The sequence below is a fragment of the Tamandua tetradactyla genome, chromosome X (assembly GCF_023851605.1).
Source record: "Tamandua tetradactyla isolate mTamTet1 chromosome X, mTamTet1.pri, whole genome shotgun sequence".
NCBI lineage: Eukaryota > Metazoa > Chordata > Mammalia > Pilosa > Myrmecophagidae > Tamandua > Tamandua tetradactyla.
The window spans coordinates 106,759,250-106,786,990 of record NC_135353.1 but is presented as its reverse complement, the minus strand read 5'-3'; the positions used below and the strand labels follow the sequence as shown (position 1 = coordinate 106,786,990).

General features: G+C 38.8%; 1 long non-coding RNA gene across 2 annotated transcripts in view; it reads left to right on the top strand.

The window, feature by feature from the left end:
• Positions 1–1,953: 1,953 nt before the first annotated feature.
• LOC143671647 (uncharacterized) overlaps positions 1,954–27,741 on the top strand; it is a 60,886-nt gene continuing 35,098 nt past the window's right edge. The window contains exons 1-3 of one of the 2 annotated variants that reach the window (XR_013169630.1): positions 1,954–2,013; positions 2,527–2,691; positions 5,188–5,259. This is a non-coding gene — a long non-coding RNA (uncharacterized LOC143671647). Of the gene's footprint in view, positions 2,014–2,236; positions 2,692–5,187; positions 5,260–27,741 lie in introns of those variants that run through there. The other variant, XR_013169629.1, reaches the window with a different exon arrangement.

The window sequence follows — 27,741 nt, the reverse complement described above, 5'->3', positions numbered from 1 at the left end:
TATATAGATATATAAATGTAAGGGACATCATATAAACAAATCCATCTGGAAAAAGTAAAACAAAGTTGAAGGATGCACACTTCCCCATTTTAAAAATTACAAACTGTAGTAATCAAAGCAGCATGGAACTGGCACAAAGACAAACCTATGAAGTTGAATTGAGAGTTCAGAAAATAGACCCTCAAATGTACAGTGAATTGATTTTTGACACGGTTGCCAAGTCTAGTCAGTGGAGCAAGAAGTCGCTTCAATAAATTCTGCTGGTAAAACTGGGTAATAAATATTCATATGTAAAAGAATGAAGTTGGATCCCATCTCACACCATAGGCAAAAATTTACTCAAAATGTATCAAAGATCTAAATATAAGAACTGAAACTATAAAACTCCCAGGTGAAAATATAGGAAAGTATCTTCAGGAACTTGTGAAAGGCAGTCATTTCTTAAACTGTACACCAAAATCATGGGCAACAAAAGAAAATAATAGATAAATGCGACATCATCAAAATTGAAAACTTTCTGTATCAAAGGACTTCATCATGAAAGTAAAAGACAACCTACAGAATGAGAGAACATATTTTGAAGCCGAACATCATAAGGGCTTAATATTGAGAATTTATAAAGAAATTCTACAACCCAACTACAAAATGACAAACAACCCAATTAAAAAATCGGCAAGACTTAATAGACGTTTCTCCAAAGAAGATAAACAAATGGCCAATAAACACATGGAAAGATGCTCAAAAGCATTAGATATTAGGGAAATGTGAATTAAAGCCATAATGAGATAACATTTCTCATTCACTAAAGTGGCTATGTTCCTATTTCAACACATATTTTCTTATTTCCTAACAAATGTTCCTATTTCAACACATACTTTCCACCACTAGTTATTTTATGTTAGTTGACTATCGAACTCTGACAGGCTCAAGGCACTGTTGTGATCTTCCCAAGCACCTCTTAGGGAGGTAGCTCAGTTACTCTAGTTGAGGCCCAAACATCTCTAGACCCCTTCTCCTAGAGGCAGCTTAAAATATTTCCAAGAGGGAAATGAAGTCTCAGTTTCATGAACTCTAGCCCCTTTTCAAATGCAAACTTGAAGACAAAACCACATCTTCCTTTCTCTACACCATCGGACCCTGGGGAAACCCACTTGCACAAGCTTGTCAAACCTTAAATTCTCTCTAAGGGCCTGAGTTTACCCTCCCTGCTAACCTACCACAATCCACTACCCAAAGTGATGCTCCCTGGGTGTTAGAGGAGACTGCAGCATCTCCCCATTACACGCGCGGTTTGAAGGTTCTGGTGTTCTTGCGTTGGAGAACTCAAAGACTACTGCCATGCTCGTCACTATCCAGGAGACCCCCACTTGGGCCCCCCCAAAATTTTTAATGTCCCCTCCCCCTTCTCCGACTGATACCTGCCTCATTCTCTCTGTGTAACCAAGAAAAACAACAACAGCAAACTTGTGCGAACACTTTCGTGACGAGCCCTCTCTGTTGACAGCCGCCTGGGTCGCGGATACCGAACAGGGTGCATTCAGCTCATTAATCAAAACATGCGTCCGTCCCTCCAGTTGCCCCTAGTGTTCGCAGCTCCCTCCAGGTTCCCTATGCTGCAGTTCCTAGCCTTCCCTTTCGGAACGGGTGCAGAAGAGAAACAGGGAACAAGAGAAAGGGCGGGGGATGAAGAAAGAAGGTTGTGGGGGCGTGGTTCAGGGTTGGCATAAGAAGAACCCATAGATCCGGGCTTTCAGTTGAGCAGGAGCGGGGAGGGCAAGACAAGGAAAAACAGAGAAAGGAGGGGGCCAACTCCACAGTCTCCTGAGCCTGGTTAGACAAGGCGGGGGTTTGACGGAGGCTCCTGATTGGCTCCCGCGCGGGCCTCTTGAATTTCTAAGTACAGCTGCAGCAGGCTTTATTGCATCAGCTCTGACCGCTAGTAGCAGCGCTGGGCTCCAACCTGCAGGCAGCGCTGGCCGGCTTTGTACTTGCGGACTCACGAAGTGATGGAAGGTAGCAGAAATTAAGAGCCGGATTTAGCAGAGGAGGAGCAGTGGTGGGGCGGTGCTTGGCACTATCTTGGGTTCAAAGCCAGCGCTGCATGCGAGCCCCAGGCAGCATAGCGTTCGGAGCAAGCAGCATTTGCATGCTCAGCGCAAGGCTGCCCAGCTGAGCTCCACGCACTTGCCCTCCCCGAACTGGTCCAATCCTCTTAACTTCCTTTCTGGCAGCTCTCCGCTCTCCACCTGCCTCCACCCCACTTCCTAGCAGCTTGGAGAGCTCTCTTTCCGCTCAGAGGCCCCGGGCACAAAGCGGAGCTCACCCAGCGCTCTTTCGAGCCCCCTCAACCCCGTCCTCTTCCTACCACAGGCTAGTTTAAGGACTAATCTAACTGGCGATCACAGAATCTGTCTGTAGGACTTTCCCGAATCCCTGCACCTTGAGCTACAGGGACAAACTGACCCCCACGACGCTCTGGGCTTGCAGAGCAGCTTTGTTGACCTGATCATCTCCACCGCCTTGTAGGTGCTGCGGACCATGTCCAAAGTGGCGTCCGCGGTGGACCCAGCTGGCGGCGCCAACGTGCTCTCGATAATCGACCATATCCAGAACACGGGTGACCTGGCTGACACATCGGAACTCTTGGTCTCGGAAATGTTTCAGGATGAGCAGGTGCAGTTCTAGCTTGCGGTAAGGGACACCATAGTAGTCTTTGCTGCCATGTTAGGCAACGGGATTTTAAACTATGTGGATATGAAGTGCAAGACAGTGCACGCCACCACTGGCCTCTTCGTTGTCAACATCTCTGTGACCAACATGATGCTAGCACTTCTAAGCGTCCCCTTCACCCTTGTAAGCTAAGCGCTGAGTAGGAAGACCCTGAGAGCAGGCGTTAAGAGTAAAAACACAACTTTGCACTTGTGCTGGAGAGAAGCGTGTCGTGGGAGCAAGCGCTGGAGCTGTTTTGGTTGATTTGAACAACGTCTGCTTACAGACAGGAATGGCTGACAGACATTTCGAAGTTTTTACATACTGGGGGAAAACTGAGATAGGTACGATGGTAGTTGTGTTGTTGAGGTAGTTTCCTGCCGAGTTAGTCTTCTGTCTTGGTAGAAGTTGTGCATCACTAACAATGGAGACTTGTTGCTAGTGAGATCTATACTGGTGTGTGAGTGCCAGCTTTGTCACAGACAAAGTTTCCCCATCTTTCAAATGTGGTTCTTGGACTTGAAGATAGTTAACAGCTCTTGTGATCTGGGTCTTGTCTCCAAGCCAGACTTTTTGTGAGCCAGGAGCTGAGAAGAGCATGAAGACTACAGTGTAGAAATGTTTCTTTGTTTTCTGAGACAATAATGTCAGCAATTCAGTGAAGGAAGGGAGCTTTTATTTGTGTTTTCAGACTTCCTAGAGGGGAGGACCCAATACTGAGTCCCTGTGCCTCACTATACCCTCTCTCATGCAGTTACACTGTCTGCATAATTATATGGCGGTTGGAAAGCTGACATACCATCTCAGTTGCTTTGCCCAGTACTCTGGTGCTTATGTAACTATAATGAACATGGCTGTTATTTACCTGGAAAGACATCAGGTATGTGTTTCCCTGGGCTCTTGAGGTCTTAGAAAGGAGTAGTTTCCTCTCTTAGGTAGATGCAGGCAAATAATCTAAAGCACAAATAATCTTCTTTGTGTTCCTTGGGGCAATATATGTGAATGCATATGTATAATTAGAGGGGATAGCAGGATGGAAAAATAGAGACCCTCATGAAATCTAATCTTACAAAAATGCCACCATTTCTGATGTGGTGTTATGGGAACAGAGATGTTGCGATGAAAAAATGCTAAAATTGTGCCCCCCTTCCTTTGGAAAACATTTATTATTTGCTGTATTTAAGGGCCAGCTAGGAAAGAAAGGGGGGAGGGATGAGTCAGAGGTGGGGGTGGCTTCAGGGCTGTTGGTGGGTTGAGTCTTGGAAGTGGGGGTGAAGTCTTTGAGTGAGGGTGGAGGAAATGAAGGGGGACAGAATGCACTGAGTTTAAGAGAAGGGAGCTGGAAGGAAGGCTGGAAGTAATTTTAAAACAAGGAGGTGGAGTGGAGGTTGGGAAGTGGAGAGGGGTTACATAGTTAATAGGTTTTGGAGTAAGCTAGAAAATGGGATTGGGATGGTGTTTTAGTTCATAAACTGCTAGAATGCAATATACCAGAAATGAAATGGCTTTTAAAAATGGAATTTATTAAGTTGCAAGTTTACAGTTGTAAGGTGTGAAAATGTTCAAATTTAGGCATTGAGGGAAATGAAGTTTCTTTCTCAGCTGGGAAGGCACATAACAATGTCTGCTAGTTTTCTCTCCTCACTTCATAAAGGTTCTCTGGGGGCACTTTCCTTCTGCATCTTTAAAGGTCTCTGGTTGTACGGCTCTGTAGCCACTAAAACTTTTTCTGAAATGATTCCCTCCTAAACGGCTCCAGTAAACAACCCCACCTTGAATGGGTGGAGACACATCTCCATGGAAACCATCCAATCAAAAGTTACCACACACAATTGGGTGTGTCGCATCAATGTGAAATAATCAGAAAGATCCCATCCAGCAATACTGAAAGCAGATTAAAGGACATAGCTTTTCTGGGGTACATAATAGCTTCAAACTGCCATAGATGAGTACAGAGGGAGGTTGAAGGGGTTGTAACTGAAGCCTCATGAGAGGCTCATGGAGAGATCTAGATGGTAAAAAATGAAGGGAAATATGAGGGCCCATTAAGGGATCAAGATAGAAAGGATTGGAAGGAGAAGGGAACAGGGCATGAAGGGAGTCAGTTGGAAGGAGAGATTTAGGGATGTGGCATGCTTACCCATTCATATATGATAGTAGAAAAATGTTACTCTGGAATGCCCATCCCCGTTCTCCACCGAACTCCCTACTAAGAAACAGACACCTTGATGTCCACTGGAGTTCCTGCCTTCCCACTGAAATATTTCTCTCTAGACTGGCCAATTTTGTTTTTTCATCAAGCCAAATGTCACTCACCTATCAAATGAACTAGTATCCAAAGCACATTACTTACACCTCTCTCCTCCACCCACACACCCTAGTATTTGCACCTTTGCACTGGTATTATCAGTTGATGAATGATTAATAAGTAATCCTGATGTGAGTTTTTGAATTCAACTGAAGTACATTCCCTTTCAGGTGATGCTGTATCCCCCGAAGTCCTAGATGGCTCCAATGCAAGTCAATTTCTGTCTCATTGTCATCTAGAATGTGAGTACATGTACTTCTTTGCCACATGCCATTTACTGGAAATGATATGAAGTGGATATTGAATAAGAGGAAAACAGGTTGGCCAGTGTTTGGATTTATAACAGTCCATGACCTTGGGGGCCATATGGAATAACTCATTGATGGAAGCTGGAGCATCACATTTCTCTCTCTATATATATATATATACTAAAATAAGGTTCTCTAAATTGGACATTATGATAAGAGTAGCTTTGAAATCTCATGGCAGTGGACTGCTAGACATATCCTCTTTTAGTTTGGGGCCATGGTTTCTCTAAATGTCACATGATAGGGCTGAACTACATGAATTCTAAAGCTCCCTGATTTATAACTAGTCTTCTGGCTCAATGGAGCCACAAAGATTATATATTCCTCTCTCCTAACACCCAACTGCTGTATAACAGCTGGATAAGGGATGTAGAGAAAAGGCAAATAAAGTTGATATTTCTCTTTCTCCATCTGGCTCACACCCTAGAAACATTACTGAAGGAACTTCCTGCCTCCTCAATTTCCAGTATACTTCAAAATCCACCTGGAATTACCTTGATCTAAGCACCATTTTGTTCTTCATCTTGCCATTGATGGTGCTTATGGTTGTCTGTTGTCATTATGACCAAAAAGATGTTGGTGACAATGGTGCCTGTCTACGTGAGCTGCTGGCTAGCACTCAACCTCTACCTGGTGCTACTATCCAGTGACTCCATCTCAAGCCACAATCGTCTTTACTTCTTCTTCCACTGGTTGTCAATCAGAAGTTCCTGCTACAACCCTTACCTCTACTCTTGACTCAGTGACAGCTTCCAAATTGAGGTTCAGAAGGCCTTCATGGAAATTCAAAAGAAATGTCTATAACATCAGCCATCTGAAGAGGGTGCAGTACCTAGCCAGCGATCTGAGTGACTCCCAATTCTCGTGTGCCCAACTTCCTCCAATTCAAAGATTTTTGTGAGCTACCCAGTCCCCCTCCCTTCCTGGAGGTGGAAATCTCCTTTCTCTGTTCACCAGTCCCTAAAATTTAAGCTGCCCAGAGTGTGATATGTTATCTATCCTCAAAATCTCTGAGATAAGGTGGAACCAAAATAATCAGGATTCATTCATTTATTATGAGGGGTAGTAGAGGGCAGAGGTCAGTTCTTAGGGGATGGGAGCCATATGAATCACCACATAAGTCTCGTTCACTCTTGCCTCATTTCCTTTTCTCTGCATTTTCTCTTATTCCTGTTCCCTGCATTTTTCTCTCTCCCAACTGTGAATAAACTGAAGGTAGTAGTCTTCAGGTTTATCATTGATACTGTTTCATCACTCAAAAGAACCCCATCCTGAGTTGGGGTTTCCTGCACTCCATCTCTGATGCTGGCTACTGTCTCCTTCTACATTCTTTGAGTACCCACCTGGCCATGACACTTGTTCTCTGACATCACAGCCCTTTTCTCAGGAGCTGCAAGAAACTCCAGAGGTTCTTATTAGTATTTTATTTATATTGTCAAGAGGCCAAACTCTCTATTGTGCCAAAAATATTTCAAGGACAATTCTAGAAGAGAAAGTCATAGTTCCTGAAATTTAATTGGGTGCTCTGGGAGCTCAAAGCATCTGATAGAAATGCAAGTAGTTACATCTTATCTCCTTGTGGCAGAGTGAGAGTGAGAAATACTGCAGAGGAAAAAAAGAGGCAGTTAAATGACTCACCTGGAGTCATTTGGGTTATTTCTCAAGGTTTCTCGTAATTTAGTGATAGCTTCCTTTTGAATGCAGTGACAATTTGAGTGCCCAAGATGGCACTGGAAAATCCTCCCCATTTCCTGGCCCTATGGTTAGACTGATACGTTATATCATGTGAACTTGTCCTGTCTAGTTTTACCTTTCTTTTGCAAAACCAGAGAGAAAAAAATCTGTAATGGGCTCACTGTTGTTTTAATTGTTGCCATCTCTCTAGCCTATGATGATTTCAACTCAGCAAGAGAGATGAAGAGGAAGTAATAATCTCATCCTTCTACCACCACTGTCTTTCATATGGAGTCAATGTCACTAAAGAAGTTTGATGGGTATAGCTGGCTATGTGCGTCTAGTGGATGCCAAGATGAGAGTGGGATTTTCACTCCTCCTCCTTCTTCTCCATCTTCTTCCACTCTTCTTCATCAGCCCATTCCTCATCCCTCTATGTATTGTGTTTTCATCTCCTCCTTGTCCCCTTTCTCTGCATCTTTCATCCACTAAACTCTTTTACCCTGTCCCTTCTCCTCCTCTCCTTCTTTCTGCTCCAACCTTCTCCCCTTCTTCATCCTTGTCTTCCCTTTCCTCCCCTTCCTCTACATTCCCCTCACCCCTCTTCCCTCTCCTTTTTTCCCTTGTTTAATTCCTCCCCTCTGCCTCCCCCTTCACCTACTCCACCATATATTCCTCTTTTTCCCTCCTTCCCACTCCTCCCTCTTCTTCCAATCCTCCTATTCCCTCCTCTTCTCTCCCCTACTTGTCACTCCACTTCTCTCTTCTTCCCTCCTCTTCTTTCTCCTTCTCTGTTTTCCTCACTCTCTTCTTCTTCAGCAGTACTCCTTTAGTTCTTCCCTCTTTTTTTCTTTCTTTCTCTATTATTTATCTATTTATCCTTTACTACTTTGAACTCTGAGATATTTAACTTGTAAGAGCTATACATATATTTACACATTTAATTTTAACTGTTATTTTGAAATATTATAAATTTAAAAAATGTTGACATAATAGTTTAAACTACAGCTTTCTCATTGCATTTTGCCTTCTATCTCTCCAGTCTTCTCCTATTCTCCTCTATAAAGAGTTCAGACTTCTTTTAACCTCAATGAAAGCCTAGGGACCTGGACAGTTGCTGACTCCAGTTACAAACTTTGCAGAATTTGCCCTTTTCTATAGGCCTCTAGGCAGAATATGTGATCTCTGTCTTGCCAAAGTGAGTAGTGGCCTTTGATTACATTTCTCTCTTCTTTACTTATCTTTTATTTTTGATTCTAAGTACTGGAAAGTGACTGTCCATTGTGCCCTCATGGAGAAGGATATTCCACCTTGTTCTATTTTGCAAGCTGCTGGAATGCAAAATACTAGAAATGGCATGGCTTTTATAAAGGTGAATTTATTTATGAATTTGCAAGTTTACATGTCCTAAGGCTGTGAAAATGTCCAAATTAAAGCAAAGCCATAGAAATGTTGAAACTAAGGCATCCAGGGAAAGATACCTTGTTCCAAGAAGGCCAATGGCATTCAGGGTTTCTCTCTCAACTGGAAAGGCACATGGTGAACATGGCAAATGAAGTCTACTAGCTTTCTCTCCAGGCTTCTTGTTTCATGAAGCTCTCCTGGGGACATTTTCCTTCTTCATCTCCAAAGGTCTCTGGCTGTGTGGGCTCTCATGGCTCTTTCCAAAATCTTTCCACTTTTAAAGAATTCCAGCAAACTAATCAAGACTCACCTGGAATGGGTGGCATCATATCTCCATCTGATCAAAGCTTAATACCCACAATTGCATGTGTAACATCTCTGTGGAGATAATCTAATCAAGTTTCCAGCCTACAGTGCTGAATAGGGATTAAAAGAAAAGGCTGCCTCTACAAGATGCATCAGTATTAAAACATGGCTTTTCTCGAGTACATAATCTTTTCAAACCAGCACACACCTCAAGAACATGGTCCAAACTATAATGGCTTAAGCAATGTCTCTGTGTTTGCTAGAAAGTGAGTACCCTGGAGTGACTCATTTGAACATGACCCAATGCACTTTTTTTGTATATTTTATGGCAGGGGTCACATTTCATTATTTTTCCATGTGAGTATCCCATTATTGTAGCACTATTTGTTGAATTTTTTCTTGTTTGTTTTTCTGCTTTATTTTTAGATCAATGAGATATTGGGACAAAGTGTTAAATGTAGTTTAAATCCGATTTCTTTCCATTTTCACTTTCATAGATGAATCCTTTATCTTCTCTCCCTTCCTACTCTTACTTCCACCCCAACTTTTTAAATTTTTAAAAATTGAAAAATTTCCACTCAAGAACAAGAATATAGTTTTGTAAAAATCCTGAGCTTAGTAGATGACCACATCTACAGTGGTCTCATTGTACAGTTTACAATGAGATACAATTCTCCAGCAAGCATGGAAATTTCCCAGAGATTCACACTTCCCTGTTACCAGGTGGGATCAGACTAGTCAGAAGCTAATCCCCAGGTGATGTATGAGATGTATGAGATGTTTGAAGAATTGGACCTCTGGGAAATCTAAGTTGCATGTAGGGTTTTGTTTAGATTTTTACAACAGCAACTAATTTGAACTCAGCACCCAACAGAGTCTGAGGATGGTACCATTGTAATTTCTGGCTGAGGAGCTCACTTGTTTTGAACATGAAGTTTGCTGAATAAAGTATAGATAGATATTCTCCCTTCTCTCTAATGTAATCATGACTTCTAATTTTTAGAGCTTTAACTGCTTGGATGGGCCATCTCTCATTCTTGAAGGCAATCTCCTCAGTTGATTGTAGATGCAATCAGCCAAGATACAATCAACTTACTGATGATTTAAATCCATGAAACAACCTCACAATAAAAATCAGTCCAGTGATTGCTTGGCCAGACAACTGGAAACCATAATCTGGCCAAGTTAGCACCTGAATTTAACCATACCACTGACCAAAGTGGGATAAACCTAGAAATCAGTGACAGAGGGAAAAATGGAAAATGCACAAATATGGGGAAATTAAATAACTTACTTTTTAAAAATAAATGGGTTCAATAGAAAATCACAAAGGATATTAGGAAATATCTTGAAACACATGAAAACAAAAGTAAAGCAAACCAAAACTCATGGGATGCAGCAAAGGCAAGGCTGAAAGTGAATTTGTGACTCTAAATGCTTTCGTTAAAAAAGATAAAAAGAGGATCATGGCAAGATGATGGGGTATGAAGGTGTGAAATTTAGTCAGTCTTCTAAAGTATCTAGTAAATAGCAAGGAAATGTCTGAAACAACTGCTTAGGGGCCATCTGTGACCTGATGCACATTGTACATCAGTCTGGAATGAATGGAAGGGCCAAGATCACATTGCAGAACTAAAAGTAAAACCCCAAAACTGCAGAGCTTGGTGTCCTTCTCCAAAGACATGGCAGGTTGTGTTGGGGACACTTCCTAATAAGAAAAAGAAGCCATCACTGTTAGAATCAATGTAAAGTAGGTCAACAGAGCTCCAATTATGGTTTTAATCCCCAACTTTGGGCTACTGAATACAAGCTCCAAGCACAGATAAACCCAGAGCAAGCAGAAAAGGAATACTCAGGACATTCCTGGCAGATAGGAGGTGGAACTGATGGAAAAAAGAAGCTTTTGGAGTCAGGTAGCTCTGAATACTGGAAAAGGGCTGAACCTCAATAAAAGGGACACATGAAGCCAGGAACCACCTGTGGTTATTGAGTGGTGTTCCTTAAGGACTGCAGACTAGCTCTGAAAAGAGATTGCTTATTTTTTAACTATTCTAAATTGCCATTAAAGAAAGTCTCAAGCATTTTCAATTGTCAGCACTTGTTCAGGCAAAGGCAGAGTTAATATAGGTCTGAGAGACAAAGTAACTATTCAAGCAAAGGAGAAAATTCCTTAAAGGGCATATGTTTTCTAAGAAAAGGGGGTCACCAGCTCAAATGGTGCCCTCAATCAAAGAATTCAGACACTGGGGGCAGGAAAACAGAAACAGCTTAAGTCTGACTTTTACCTTAACCTCTGTTTTAACCATACCCTTGGTAAGGAAAGGATCTGTTGAGAATTAAAGGCACTGCACTACTTTAAGCCAATGGGGAGTTGCAGGCTGACAAGCACTATCTGCTGGGTGGGATAGGAAAAGCACAGAGTCTAGAGGCTGCACAGGAAAGTCTGACAACCTGCTGAGTCTCATCCTCAGGAAAACATGACACTGATTACACCCCCTTCCTGAGACCTGGACCTGTCTTGTCTGGGAAAATCTAATTGTTGTCAATCATATCTGGGGATACCCTCCTCAGGAAAAGTTCCATATAATCAAGGTAAGAACCAGAAAAACAAGAGCTGAAAAATTCTGATCAATTAAACAGGAGCTATGCTAAAGTTCTAGAATAAGTTGAACTGAATTTCAAAGAGCAGATAGAGAACAAAGCCAACCAACAAGAAAACCCCAGATAAAAGTGTGAAAACAACCTCCAGAATAAACTAATCAAGGAAATCAGATGCCTAGCCACCAGCAAAAAATTGAGTCATACTAGGAAAATTAAGATCATGGCCCAGTTAAAGGAACTGACTAACACTTCGAATGAGAGATTCAGGAGATGGCAAAACTAATTAAAACTATTTAAACAAGCATGCTAAATCAGATAAAAGATCAAGTCAATGAGTAGAGGGAAGATATGGGAAAGGAGATGGAGGACATAGAGAAGACATTGGGTGACTATAAACAAATCTAAAGCTTGAAAAAACAAATTGCAGAACTTATGAGAATGAAAGGCACAATAGAAAAGATGAGAAGCACAATGGAGACTTAACAATACAGACTGGAAGTGGAGAAGCAGAAGAAAGGATGCATGAACTCGGGAACAGTATATCTGAAATCCTACACATGAAAGAACAGATAGGGCAAAAAATGGAAAAATATGGGCAGGGCCTCAGGGAATTGAATGACAACATGAAACACATGAATATACTTGTTATGTGTGTCTCAGAAGGAGGAGAGAAGGAAAAAGGGGCAGGAAGGATAATGGAGGAATTAATATTATGAAAGACATAATATTACAGATCCAAGAAGTGCAGCATGCCCCAAATAGAATAGATCTGAATAGACCTACTGCAAGGCACTTACTAATCAGACTGTCAAATATCAAAGATAAAGAGAGAGTTCTGAAAGCAGGAAGAGAAAATTGACCCATCACATGCAAGAGAAGCCCTATAAAACTATGTGGAGATTTCACAGCAGAAATCATGACGGTGATAAGGCAGTGGTATGAAATATTTAAAATACTGAAAGAGAAAACCGGCCAACCAAGAATTCTATAACCAGAAATTCTGTCCCTCAAGAATAAGGGAGTGTTTAAAACATTTTCAGACAAACAGACACTGAGAGAATTTGTGAACAAGAGACATACACTCTACAAGAAATAATAAACGAAGCACTGCAGGGAGACAGAAAATGACTAAGAGAGGTTCAGAGAGGAGTGCTCAAGAGAAGACTATCAATAAGGGTACAGAATGAAGTCATGATGCATGCAACAATGTGGATGAACCTTGAGGACATTATGTTGAGTGAAATTAGCTAGAAACAAAAGGGCTAATATTGTATGGTCTCATTAATATGAACTAACGTTAATGAGCAAACTTTCAGAGTTAAAGTTGAGAACATAGGTTATCAGGAAATAAAAAGAAGGTAGAGATTGGGAATTTGATACTGAAGGAGAACAGAATGTTCAATAGGATTGATTGTAAAGATCCAGAAATGGATAGGACTCCTAGTCAGAAAATTATCAAAGACATAGAACAACTGAAAAACACAACCAAGCAACAGGATCAAATTAATGCATATAGAACACTCCACCAATAACAGCAGATTATATGTTCTTTGTAGTCATCAATGGAGTATTCATCAAGACAGATCATATCTTGTGCCACAAATCAAACTTCAAGACATTTAAAATAATTGAAATTATGCAGAGTATGTTATCTGAACTTCGTTGATTCAAACTAGACATCAATAACAGAAAGGAAATAGGGAAATTGCTAAAACATATGAAAATGTAACAATGCAAAAAGACAAATATTGTATAACTTTGCTTAAACAAAATACCCACCAGAGGCAAATTTCAGAGACAGATTGTAGTTTACATGTTACCAAGTGCTGGGGGAGTGAGAAAGGGGCATTTATGGCTTAATAAGTGCATAGATTCTGTGTGTGATCATGAAAACTTTTGGGAAATGGATGGTGGTGATGGTAGCAAAATATTTATAATGTAATCAATATCACTGAATTGCACACTTGGAAGAAGTTAGTATGAGACATTTTGAATTGTATATATATAACCACAATGAAACGTTTATTTAAAAAAATTAACCTTTTCTGGCTCTCTCAAACCATTTTCATACCTGCTTGAGAGCAACTTGATCTCTTCACTAAGCCTCATTATGTGAGTAATAAACCTTTGTATATATTTACAAAAAGGCTGAAGAAACTAGTAACAGAGGACAAGAACCTGACTTCCTAAAGAGCATGTACAAAAAGCCTATAGCTAACATTATACAATGATGAGAGACTAAATGCTTTCCCCTGAGATCAGGAACAATATAAGGATAATCATTCTCATGACTGCTATTGTACATAGTACTGAAAGTTCTACTGAATGTAATAATGGAAGAAAAAGTAAATAAAAGACATACAGAGTAGAAAGGAAGAAATAGATTTTTTCTTGATAGTAAGATTCTGGATGATTTTTAGTTTCTTCTTTGTATGGGTAGGCAGTGTGGGGTAGTGATTAATAACCACTGGGTTAGACTACCAGGGTTTGAAACTTGATGTTGTCTCTTTCAGGCTGTGTGACTGTGGATAAGTCAATTAACTTCTTCGTATCTCAGTTCTGTTTTTTTTTTTTTTTTTTGTAAAATGAGTATAATAATGGTAACTCACTCATATTCAAGATTTACATGAGGTCATATTATAAAGTAGTTAGATCAGAATATGACATATGGTCCTCTGTAAGTATTCATTAAATAAATGAGTCTTTGTATTGATAAAGGAAACAAAGTAACATGATTTCCAAAAAAATAAAAAAAACTCAAGTGAAGAACTGGGACTGTGTTTAATTTTGCTCCTTATTATATTTCCAGTAACCAGATCATGATAATAATAGCTAACAGCTAACATCTTTGGCCCATTTTACTGATGGTGAAAACAGGTTAAGTGACTTGCTCAAGCTCATGCTGCTGGAAAGTAGGTAGTTTGGTGCCAGGATCTAATCCTTTACAACCATGCTTTGAATGAGGGAATGAATGAGAACAACTCTTACTCATCTCATTTTCTCAAAAACTATATAGAGATGGTTTTATTGCCTTTGTTTTACAAATTAGGAAATTAAGTTGCAGAGTGGTTAAGTGACATGCTAAAAAATCAGACAGCTAATTAGTGGTAGAATCATAGATCAAACCCATAATTATCTGAATACAAAATGAATGTTCTTTCTACTAATCTACAGTTACTTCAGGCTGTATCTGTGTAAGGTTTCATTCATTATCGTTATGACCCTAAAGGAGTTCCATTCAGAGTAGCAACCCCTTTAGAGGAAGTACTGCACCAGATTTCTAACATGAACTCCAGATCTAGACTGCTAGAGTTGATTCATAGAGTTGATTTTTTTTATTTATTAGAGAAGTTGTGGGTTTACAGAACATACCTGCATAAAATATAGGATTCCCAGATACCACCTGTGCCGATTTGAAAGGATTATGAATCCTAGAAGAACCAGGTTTTAATCCTGATCCAATCTTGTAGGAATAGCCATTTCTTTAATCATGATTCAATAATGTAGGTTGGAAACTTTTATTAGATCATCTCCACAGAGATGTGACATACCCTATTGTGGGTATTAACTTTTGATTACATGAAGATGTGACTCCACCCATTCCAGGTGGATCTTGATTAGTTTACTGGAATACTTTAAAAGAAGAAACATTTTGGAGAAAGCCACCAGAAGCACCAGAGCCACAAGAGCCACAAAAGCTCATGCAGCCAGAGACCTTTGGAGATGAGGAAGGAAAATGTCCCCAGGGGAGCTTTATGAAACAAGAAGCCTGGAGAGAAAGCTAGCAGATGTTGTCATGTTTGCCATGTGTCTTCCCAGTTGAGGGAGAATCCCTGAACCTCATCAGCCTTCATGAACCAAGGTATCTTTACCTGGATGCCTTAGATCAGACATTTCTATAGGCATACTTAAATTTGAACAGTTTTTCACCAGCCCTAGAACTGTAAACTTGCAACTTATCAAATTCCCATTTTAAAAAGCTATTCCATTTCTGGCATAACACATTTAGCAGATACAAACTAGAACACTATCCATTTATTAACAACTTAAAGTGGCATGCACTGTTTATTATAATTGATGATAGCACATTTTTATAATGGTACTATTAACTATAGTCCATAATTTAACTTAGAGTTCACTGTGTTTATTCTGCTATCATATATACACTAACATTTCCCATTTTAATCACATTCAGATATCTATTTAAGTGCTGTTAATTATGTTCCCAATGTTGTGCTACCATCACCATCACCATCACCATCATCCATTATCAAATCATTTCCATCATTCCAAAAAGGAGCCTTATGTATTTTAAGCCTTAAATTCCCATTTCCAAGCTGCACCCCATCCCCTGGTAAACTATATTCTTGATTCTGACTCAATGACTTTGCTTTTCCTAATTGTTTCAAATCAGTAAGAACATATAATATTTGTCCTTTTGTATCTGTCTTATTTCACACAACATAATGTCCTCAAGATTCATCCATGTTGTGCATGCATCAGAACATCTCTGTTTCCTTAATGATCCTCTGTTTAGATGTCCTGTCTTCTGAAGACAGTAATGTGCTGAAATCTCCAACTGTTATTGTACAGAACATGTATTACTCCCTTTGATTTTGCCAGTGTTTGGCTCATGCACTTTGGGGCACCTTGATTAGGTTCAGTAATGTTTGTGATTGTTATTTCTTCTTGGTGAATTGCCCCTTTTATTAATATGTAATATCCTTCTTTGCCCCATGATACTTTTGCATTTAAAGTTTATTTTTTTATTTCAGTGTAGCTATCTCAACTTGTTTTGGTTATTTCTTCTGTAGACTATCTTTTCCCATTCTTTCAGCTTATTTGTATTTTTCAGGCCCAAAATTAGTCTCTTAAACAACATATAGTTGTATCATTGTTTTTTTAAATCCATTCTGCCAATCTCTGTCTTTTGATTGTGGAGTTTAATCCATTAAAGTTCAATTTTATTAATATAAAGGCAGCACTTCAATTATTTTATCCTTTGGCTTTTATTTGTCTTATCTTATTTCTTCTTTTTTTTATCCTATTAGTTGTCCTTGCTGATAATCCTTTTTTCTGTACTCTTTTCCAAGCCACTCTCTCCTGTTTCTTCTTTTCTGCCTGCAAAGTTTCCCTTAGTATTTCTTGTGTTGCAGCTCTCTTGTTAATGAACTCTCAAAGCTTCTGTTAATCTGTGAATATATTAAACTTCTCCTTATTTTTGATGTACAGGATTTCTGTATAAAGAATTTTCAGCTGGCAATTTCTGTCTTTCAGTTTCTTGAATATATAGTACCACTGTCTTCTCACTTCCATAATTTCTGATGAGAAATCAGAACTTGTCTTATTTGGCTTCCCTTGTTTATGGTGAATTTCTTTTCTCTTGCTGTTTTCAGAATTCTCTGTTTGATATTTGACAGTCTGATTAGTATGTGTCTTGGAGTGGGTCTCTTTGCACTTATTCTGTTTGGAGTACATTGCACTTCTTAAACATGCATATTTATATCTTTTATAAGATTTGGGAAATTTTTGGCTATTATTTCTCTCAAATATTCTTCCTAGACTTTTTTTCTTTCACTTCTCTTCCTGGGACACCTATGTTGCATATGTTTGCATTGTCAGTCATTTCCCTGAGACACTGCTAAAATTTTTCCATTTTTTTTCTGTATCTGTTCTTATGTCTGTTCAAATTTGGATGCTCTGTCTTCTAGGCTGATGATTCGTCTGCCTTTTCAAATCTGCTGTTGTGTGTTGCTAGTGTATTTTTTATTTCATCCATCCAGTCTTTCATTCCTGTAAGATGTATTTTTCTTTGTATGCCTTCAAATTCTTAATGATCATCCAGTGACTTCTTAGTATCCTTCATCTCTTTAGCCATCTCTTTGATGTCTTTGAACATCTTTGATTTGTTGTTCTAAATTCTGTATCTGTTCAGAATTTTAATTTTTTCCTTTGACTGGGCCATAACTTCCTGAGTCTTATGATTTTTGCTGATGTCTGGGCATCTCATTATCTTGATGGGTTCATTCTGAATGCCAGTTTCTCTGTCTTGTCTAGGATTTTGTTGTTGTTTTAGTTTTCTGTTAAGGCTTTTCTTTGATAGTTGGTTCATCTGTACTTCCCGACCAACAGAGGTCCAGGTACCCATGCAAGGGGCACAGACTGAATGCACATGACCCCGGAACTTATTTCTACACATTCTCTACAGCAGTTGTTGTTTTATGTTCTTTTTTTATAACGGCCATTCTAGAAGGTGTGAGGTGTTATCTCATTATAGTTTTGATTTACATTGCCTTAACAGAAAGTGAAATTGAACATCTTTTCCTCTATTTTTGAGACATTTGCATTTCCTCTTTGGAAAAGTGTCTATTCATGTCTTTTGCCCACTTTTTAATTGGGTTCTTTGTCTTTTTGTTGTTGAGTTGTAGGATCTATTTTTGTATTCTGGATATTAAATTCTTATCCTGTGAGTGGTTCCAAATATTGACTCCCATTTAGTGGGCTGCCTATCTGCTTTCCTGATAAAGTCTTTTAATGCACAAAAGTATTCCGTTTTGAGACAATCCCTTTTAACTCTAACTCTTTTTTCCTGTATTGCTTGTCCTTTGGTTGTAAGGTCTAGGAAGCCACCTCCTATGACAGGATCTTTAAGATATATTGTTATATTTTCTTCTAAAAGTTTTATGTTCTGAGCACCAATATTTAGGTCTTTGAGCCATTCTGAGTTAATTTTTGTATAGGGTGTGAGATAGGAGTCCTTTTTTACTATGTTAGATATGGCTATCAGTTCTCACAACAACATTTGTTGAGGAGGTTTTTCTGTCCAATTGAGTGGACTTGGCTACCTTATCAAAAATCAATTTTCCAGGATTGGCAATGGTGACACAGTGGCAGAGTTCTCACTTGCCAAGCCAGAGGCCCAGGTTCATTTCCTGGTGTCTGCCCATGCCAAAAAAAAAGTCAGTTATCCATAGATGTGAAAGTTTATTTCCAAACACTGTGAATTTGATTCCATTGGCCAGTGTACCTACCTTTATGCCACAACCATGCTGTTCTGACCACTGTAGCTTTCTAATATGCTTTAAAGTCAGGTAGTAAGAGTCCTCCCACTTCACTTTTATTTCTCAAGATATTTTTAACTAGTGGGGGAACTTGTTCTTCCAACTAAATTTGACTATTGATTTTTTTATTTCTTCAAAGTCAGTTGTTGGGATTTTGATTATTGCATTGAATCTATACATCAAGTTGAATATGGCTGACATCTTAACTATAGTCTTCTGATCCATGAACATGGAATTTCCTCCCATTTATCTAAATCTTCCTTGATTTTTTAGCAATGTTTTGTTGTTTTTCTAGCTATAGGTCTTTTATATGTTTAGATACATTTGTTCATAAATATTTGATTCTTTGGCTGTTATTGTAAATTATGTTTTTTTTCTTGATTTCCTCCTCAGATTGTTCATCACTAGTTGTTCTAGTTTGCTAGCTGCCAGAATGCAACAGACCAGAGATGGATTGGCTTTTAATAAAAGGGGATTTATTTTATTAGTTCTTCAGAGGAAAGGCAGCTAACTTTCATCTGAGGTTCTTTCTTATGTGGGAAGGCACAGGACTATCTCTGCTGGCCTTCTCTTCAGGCCTCTGGGTTCCAACAACTTTCCCTGGGGTGATTTTTTTCTGCATCTCCAAAGACCTGGGCTGAGCTGCAAGTGCTGGGATGAGGTATGTTGAGCTGCTTGGGCTGTGCTACATTGAGCTCTCTCATTTAAGCACCAGCCAATTAAACCGAACACCATTCATTGCAGCAGGCACACCTCCTAGTCAACTGTAGATGTAATCAGCAACAGATGAGGTTCATGTACCATTGGCTCATGTCCACAGCAACATAACCAGGCACCTTCACCTGGCCAAGTTGACAACTGAACCTAACTACCACACTAGCATATAGAAACACTATTGATTTTTGTGTGTTAGTCTTGTATCCTGCCATTTTGCTGTACTCGTTCATTAGCTCTTTTAGCTTTACCATGGATTTTTCTGGATTTTCTACATGTAGAATTGTGTCATCTGTGAATAGGTGTTGATTCTCACTCAGAATATTTAGAACCCAGGGGCTAAGATATAAGCAGCAGTTTCAACCTACACAAAGTGGAGCCTAGCCTCTCTCAAGCATGCAACATGTTCAATTTACAAAAAATGGGACCAAGCCTGTCTCAAACATGATCCTGGCATGTGTAGAAGGTGGTTGCTTGAGAGTCCTGTAACTTTTCCAGCCTACCAGGAATAGGAACTGAATAGCATCTCCCTCCTCCCCCCAAACAAAAGAGGGAATGCAAGTCCCAGCACAGACCATGACTGTTATTTAGAGAACTCAGACCCCAGGAACTGGAAAACAGAAACCATTTTAGCCACCTTCAACCTCAGTCTCTGTCTTGACCACACCCCTGACAGGGACAGGGTCTGCTGAAAATTAAAGGCACAGTACCATTTTAGGCCTGTGGGGAGCAATGGGCTGACAAGTGCCATCTTTTAGGCAGGATAGGAAAAGCACAGCACTAAGAGGCTTCAAAGGAAAGATTGGCACCCTGCTGGGTCTCATCCCCAGAGAACCTTGATACTGATTAAACACGTTTTATGAGTAATAACCATCATAAATATTGAACCTATATCTAGATGTTCTATCCATTGATGAGAGTGGTGTATGGATGACTTCAGTGCTGACAGTGCTTGTATCATGTATTTTGGGGTACCCTGGCCAGGTATATAAATATTTATGTTTGTTATTTCTTTTTGGTGGAGTGCCCCTTTAATAATAGTTAGTGTTGCTCTTTTTCTTATTTAATAGTTTTATATTTAATGTTTATTTTGTCTGATATTAGTATAACTACCCCTGATATTTTCTGGTTGCTGTTTGTTTAGAACATTTTTTTCCACCCTTTCATGTTCAACCTACTGTGTCATTGTGTTTAAAGTGAGTCTCTCGAAGACGACATATAGAGAACCACATGTTTTTAAACCCATTCCACCAGTCTTTTGATTGTGGTGTTTAATTCATTAACATTCATTGCTTTTACTGCAAATGCAGTATTTTCTTAAACCATTTTGTCCTTTGGATTTTATATATCATATATTATTTGTTCTCTTTCTTTATGCTATTAGTTACCCTTACTGATATTCTTCATTTCTACAGTCTCTTCTCCCTGTCTTTTTCTATGACCTAGTAGCATTCCTTTTAGTATTTCTTGTAGATTATGTCTCTCGTTAATGAACTCTCTCAGTTTCTGTTTAACCATGAAAATTTTAAGCTCTCCTTCCATTTTTGAAGGACAGTTTTTAATCTTTCACTGCCTTAAATATATCATACTACTCACTGCCATCATCTATTCATTTGATTTTATCAAACTTCCCTTATATGGGATTTTCTCTTGTTGCTTTCAGATTTTTCTTTCCTTTGGCATTTGACAATCTAATTAGTAAGGTTTTTCTTGGAATAGGTCTATTCAGATTTCTCCTGTTTGGGGTATGGTGCATTTATGGGATCTGTAATTTGATGTCTTTCATAAGATTTGGGAAATTTCAGGCTATTGTTTCCTCAATCATTCTTTCTGCCTTCTTTCCTCTATTCTCCCTCTGGGACACCTCTAACATGCACATTCTTTCACTTCAATTCCCTGAGACCTCATCACGTTTTCCTTCTTTTCCTTATCTGCTCTTTTATGTGTAAAAATCTGCTTCAGTGATCCTTTCTTCTGCCCTTTCAAATCTGCTATTGTATGTCTCCATTGTATTTTGTCTTTTCTATTGTACCTTTCACTTCCATAAGTTCTTTAATTTCAGTTTGCAAGCTTCTGTGTTACTCTTTATGCTCACCCAGTTTCTTCATATCGTTCATTTTTTTGCCACATTTTCATTCAAATCATTGAATTGATTTAGGAAATTTGTTTGAACACCTTTAATTAGTTGTTTCAACTCCAGTATGTCATCTGAAGTTTTAGTCTGTTCCTTTGTCTGGAACATATCTTGGTGCTTCCTAGTGTGATTTGTGATTTTTCGCTAGAGTCTAGGTATCTGATTTTCTTGATTAGTTTATTATGGAAGTCATTTTCTTTCTCTTTTCTAAGGTTTGCTTGTTGATTAAGAGGCTTTGTGTTAGGCTTCTTTTATCTCACTCGGTTCAACTTATTCTAGACCACTAGAGTAGATTGGATTTAACCTATCAGAATTTTTTTCTGCTATTATTTGTCTGACTTTTGTCCTGCATATATGAAATGATTTTTGAGAGTGCCCTATTTATGCCATTGTTTTACTCCCACGAAACAGCTTTCACTCTCCTCTCCCTCATCAGGGAATGTTGATCTATTCTGTTTGTTTTTCATTTAGCTCTATATGTTATTAACAGTCCTTTCATTATCTCTACATGTGGTTACCTAGAGAACTGATTCTGGGCAGAAGGTCCCTAGAGAAAGGATCTTCCCGATTCAGTTTTTTTTCCAGACAAGACAGGTCCAGGGCTCACAAAAGGAGTATAGGTCAGTACCAAGATTCCCAGGGGTTGGGGAAGGCGGAAGGACCCAGAAGGAAGTCTTCACCCTTTCTGTGAAGTCTCCTGATTCTATTCTTTTCTCGTCCTGTCCAGCAGATGGCACTGTTTAGCCCACTGCACCCACAGGCATAGGTGGTAATGTGCCTTTAATTTTCAGCCTACCCCACCACTGCTGCCAGGTATGTTTGAGACAGAGATTGAGAGGAAGCTATTTGAAGCTATTGCTATTATCCCAGCCTCTGGTGTCTGAATTCTTTAAGTAACAGCCACTGGCTTCACTGGGCCTTGCCTGCCCTTTTTCTTGGGGAAGAGCCACCCTTCAGAACTCCATTCCCCATTGACAAGAAAAGTTACAGGTAATAAGCCCCACTTCCACCCCCTACTAGTGTGCAGTTGTTACAGAGGCTGAGCACTGATTTTTGTGCATTGAAGCTGATAAAGAAATCCCAGCCCTTAGAATCTAAATTCTGTAAATGAGAGATACCACTTGATTTGGGCTTTATCTCAACTTCTTGTGGAATTGCTGCTCCTCAGTGATCTGTATCAACTACCTGAGGTGTTACTGTGCCTCTCTGCCAAACCTGCCTCTACCCTTGCCTGGGGCAGGATTGAAATAGAGAGTATAAACTGCTTTCTTTAATGTGGTGCTTAAGAAAATGTAGCTGTTTTCAGAGCTGTAATCCAGCCCTAAGGGTCACCAATAAAGAGATGGAGTCAGTGCTCCTCACTGTCTCTCCTTATCTTGGAACAGAGACATCCTTCAACAAAGTGAGCTCAGATAACCCCAGAAGCCTTTCAATCTTTCTTGCCTTTTCCCATGCTGAGAGCAGGGCTGAAATAGAACCTGATGATTTCTTTTTTTTCTTGGTTGCATTGTGAATTTATCTGTGCTCACAGCTGGTACTCAGCAGTCCAGATTTGGTGCTCAAATACACAATGGCGGCATGACCATGTCCCCTTCCCCTAATCCTATGTGGGAGGGCTTCCATTTCTCACCAGGGAGTGTCTCCCAAGTCATCTTCCCATTCCTGTAGGGATAGGCACTGGCCTCCACAGCATGGAAAGATTTGCTCACAGCTGTTCACAATGATTTATCAGTTTTATTCTTCCACTCATTCCTGGCTGGCATACTATGTACATCTGGTCTCCAGAGCCCCAAGAGCAGTTGTTTCAGACAGTTTCTGGCCATTTGATAGCTTCCCTCAAGGACATACTAAATCCTACAACTCCATACACTGTGATCTTCCCTTCTCTTTCTTCTTTTTAATGTAAGCAGTTAGAGCTGAAAATTACATCAAATGTACCTACTTCAAGACGCTTACTAATCATATCATAAAATGCCAAAGACAAAAGGAATTCGGAAAGAAGCAAGAGAAAAGTGAGCAATCACATACAAGTGAAGCTTGATAAGACTAAGTGCAGATTTCCCAGCAGAAACTATGGGTTAAAAAGGCAGAGTATGATATATTTAAAATTCTGAAAGAGAAAAACTGCCAACCAAGAATTTTATATCAGGCAAAATTGTCCCTCAAAAATGAGGGAAGGATTCATCCCAGGTATGCAAGGATGGTTCAACATAAGAAAATCTATTAATGTAATACACCATATCAACAAATCAAAGCAGAAAAATCGCATGCTCATCTCAATTGATGCAGAGAAAGTATTTGACAAGATTCAACATCCTTTCCTGTTGAAAACACTTCAAAAGATAGGAATATAAGGGAACTTCCTTAAAATGATAGAGGGAATATATGAAAAACCCACAGCTAATATCATCCTCAATGGGGAAAAATTGAAAACTTTCCCCCTAAGATCAGGAACAAGACAAGGATGTCCGTTATCACCACTATTATTCAACATCATGTTGGAGGTTCTAGCTAGAGCAATTAGACAAGAAAAAGAAATACAAGGCATCAAAATTGGAAAGGAAGAAGTAAAACTATCACTGTTTGCAGATGATATGATACTATATGTCGAAAACCCAGAAAAATCCACAACAAAACTACTAGAGCTAATAAATGAGTACAGCAAAGTAGCAGGTTACAAGATCAACATTCAAAAATCTGCAGCATTTCTATACACTAGCAATGAACAAGCTGAGGGGGAAATCAAGAAATGAATTCCATTTACAATTGCAACTAAAAGAATAAAATACCTAGGAATAAATTTAACTAAAGAGACAAAAAACCTATTCAAAGAAAACTGCAAAAAACTGTTAAAAGAAATCACAGAAGACCTAAATAGATGGAAGGGCATACTGTGTTCATGGATTGGAAGACTAAATATAGTTAAGATGTCAATCCTACATAAATTGATTTACAGATTCAATGCAATACCAATCAAAATCCCAACAACTTATTTTTCAGAAATAGAAAAACCAATAAGCAAATTTATCTGGAAGGGCAGGGTGCCCCGAATTGCTAAAAGTATCTTGAGGAAAAACAATGAAGCTGGAAGTCTCACGCTGCTGGACTTTAAGGTATATTCTGAAGCCACAGTGGTCAAAACAGCATGGTATTGGCATAAAGATAGATATATCGACCAATGGAATCGAATAGAGTGCTCAGATATAGACTCTCTCATCTATGGACATTTGATCTTTGATAAGGCAGTCAAGCCAACTCACCTGGGACAGAACAGCCTCTTCAATAAATGGTGGCTAGAGAACTGGATATCCATATGCAAAAGAATGAAAGAAGACCCTTGTCTCACACCCTGTACAAAAGTTAACTCAAAATGGATCAAAGATCTAAACATTAGGTCTAAGACCATAAAACAGTTAGAGGAAAATGTTGGGAGATATCTTATGAATCTTACAATTGGAGGTGGTTTTATGGACCTTAAACCTAAAGCAAGAGCACTGAAGAAAGAAATAAATAAATGGGAGCTCCTCAAAATTAAACACTTTTGTGCATCAAAGAACTTCATTAAGAAAGTAGAAAGACAGCCTACACAATGGGAAACAATATTTGGAAATGACATATCAGATAAAGGTCTAGTATCCAGAATTTATAAAGAGATTGTTCAACTCAACAACAAAAAGACAGCCAACCCAATTACAAAATGGGAAAAAGACTTGAACAGACACCTCTCAGAAGAGGAAATACAAATGGCCAAAAGGCACATGAAGAGATGCTCAATGTCCCTGGCCATTAGAGAAATGCAAATCAAAACCACAATGAGGTATCATCTCACACCCACCAGAATGGCCATTATCAACAAAACAGAAAATGACAAGTGCTGGAGAGGATGCGGAGAAAGAGGCACACTTATCCACTGTTGGTGGGAATGTCAAACGGTGCAACCAATGTGGAAGGCAGTTTGGTGGTTCCTCAAAAAACTGAATATAGAATTGCCATACGAGCCAGCAATACCATTGCTAGGTATCTACTCAAAGGACTTAAGGGCAAAGACACAAACGGACATTTGCACACCAATGTTTATAGCAGCATTATTTACAATTGCAAAGAGATGGAAACAGCCAAAATGTCCATCAACAGACGAGTGGCTAAACAAACTGTGGTATATACATATGATGGAATATTATGCAGCTTTAAGACAGAATAAACTTATGAAGCATGTAATAACATGGATGGACCTAGAGAACATTGTGCTGAGTGAATCTAGCCAAAAACTAAAGGACAAATACTGTGTGGTCCCACTGATGTGAACCGACATTCGAGAATAAACTTGGAATATGTCATTGGTAACAGAGACCAGTAGGAGTTAAAAACAGTGTAAGATAATGGGTAATTGGAGCTGAAGGGATACAGACTGTGCAACAGGACTAGATACAAAAACTCAAAAATGGACAGCACAATACTACCTAATTGTAATGTAATTATATTAAAACACTGAATGAAGCTGCATCTGAGCTATAGTTTTTTTGTTTGTTTGTTTGTTTGTGTTTTTTGTTTTTTTCTTTTTCCTTTTTTATGTATATATTTTTTATTTATTATTATTATTTTTTATTATTTTTTTCTCTATGTTATCATTCTATATCTTTTTCTGTTGTTTTGCTAGTTCTTTTCCTAAATTGATGCAAATGTACTAAGAAATGATGATCATACATCTGTGTGATGATATTAAGAATTACTGATTGCATATGTAGAATGGAATTATTTCTAAATGTTGTGTTAATTTTTTTAATTAATAAAAAATGAGGGAAAATTTAAAATATTTACAGATTTACATTGAGAGAGTTTGTGAACAAGAGATCTGCTCTAAAAGAAATATTAAAGGGAATGCTAAAGTCAGATAGGAAAAGACAGGAGATAAAGTTTGGAGAAGAATGCAGAAAGGAAAATTATCAGTAAGTATAACTAAAAGGGCAAAAAGAAAGAAAAAATAAGATATAACTTATAAGAGCCAAAGGACAAGATATGTGAGGAAACCACTATCTGTAGGTAATAAATTGAATGTGAATAGATTAAACTTCACAACCAAAAAACATAAACTGGCAAAATGGATTTAAAAAACAGCACCCATATATAATGCTGTCTACAAGGGACTCAATGTAGATCCAAGGGCAAAAATAGGTTGAAAGTGGAAGGTTGGGAAAAGATATTTCATGCAAACAACCACCATAACAGAGAAGGGATAGCTATACTAATATCAAATAAATAAGAAATCAAGTGTAAAACAACTCAAAGAGACAAAGAAAGACACTATGCATTAATAAAGGGGACTATTTATCAAAAAGAAATAACAGTTATCAATATTGCAGTTGATTCTTTGAGAAGATCAATAAAATTGAACACTTAGATAGGCTGCAAAAGAAAAAAATAAAGAGGATGCAAATAAATAAATTCAGGAACAGCAGGTGAGACATAACTATTGACCTTTTGGAAATAAAAGAGTTAATAAGAGGATACTATAGCAACTATGTGCAAACAAACTAGACAACTTAGAAGAAATGGACAACTTTCAACATTCCAAAAGAATGCAAAAATTGACTCAAAGTGGATCAAAGACCTAAACATTACAGCTAGGACAGTAAAACTTTTAGAATAAAATGTAGGGAAATATCTTAAGGAGGTTGTTTCCTACACCTTACACCCAAAGTATGAGCAATGAAAGAATAAATAGATAAAAAGGATCCCTCAAAATTGAACACTTTTGTGCATCCAAGGATTTTGTAAGCAAAGTTAAAAGGCAGCCTACACATTATATATATATATATATATAAACCTGATATTTAGAGATTAGAGCGAAACCGAACAGCTGTGGTTAAAGTAATTCAGAACATAAGGGTAAGGAAGGCAATATCTGTATTTTAGGACCACACGTACTCTTTGGGACCAAGGGAAGAAAGGTTAATTGGCCTGGAACTGAAGTTTTCTGTACTGCACAATCTAATTGAAGCCATCTGTATAGCTCATTTGAACAATTGAAACACAAGAAGCACAGAATAACAAAGAGGTCCTTTAATCCTGTAGAGATTACTGTAATGTTTGGATACATCCTAGAGTATATTAAGCAGATAATCAAAAAGTATTGGCGAAATCCCCTAAGGGATGGGAGAAAGAATACGGAACTATTAAACCTTACCATCAGGGAATCCCCTGATACTGTGTCAAAGTTTAGGGACACCCAAATCAATAGGCCATGCCCTCCATCATGAGGCTTACTCTTGTGAAGATTATGTAGGTAGCAGAGAAGCTTAGATTACCTATAGACATGCCTGAGAGCTATTTCTGGAGGACCTCTTTTGTTGCTCAGATGTGGCCTCACTCTCTAAGCCCAATTCGGTAAGTGAAATTATTGTCCTCCCCCATACATGGGACATGACATCCAGAGGTGAAAGTCTCCCTGACAACATGGGAGATTACTGCCAGGGATGAATCCAGACCTGGCACTGTGGGATCAACAATTCCATCCTGACCAAA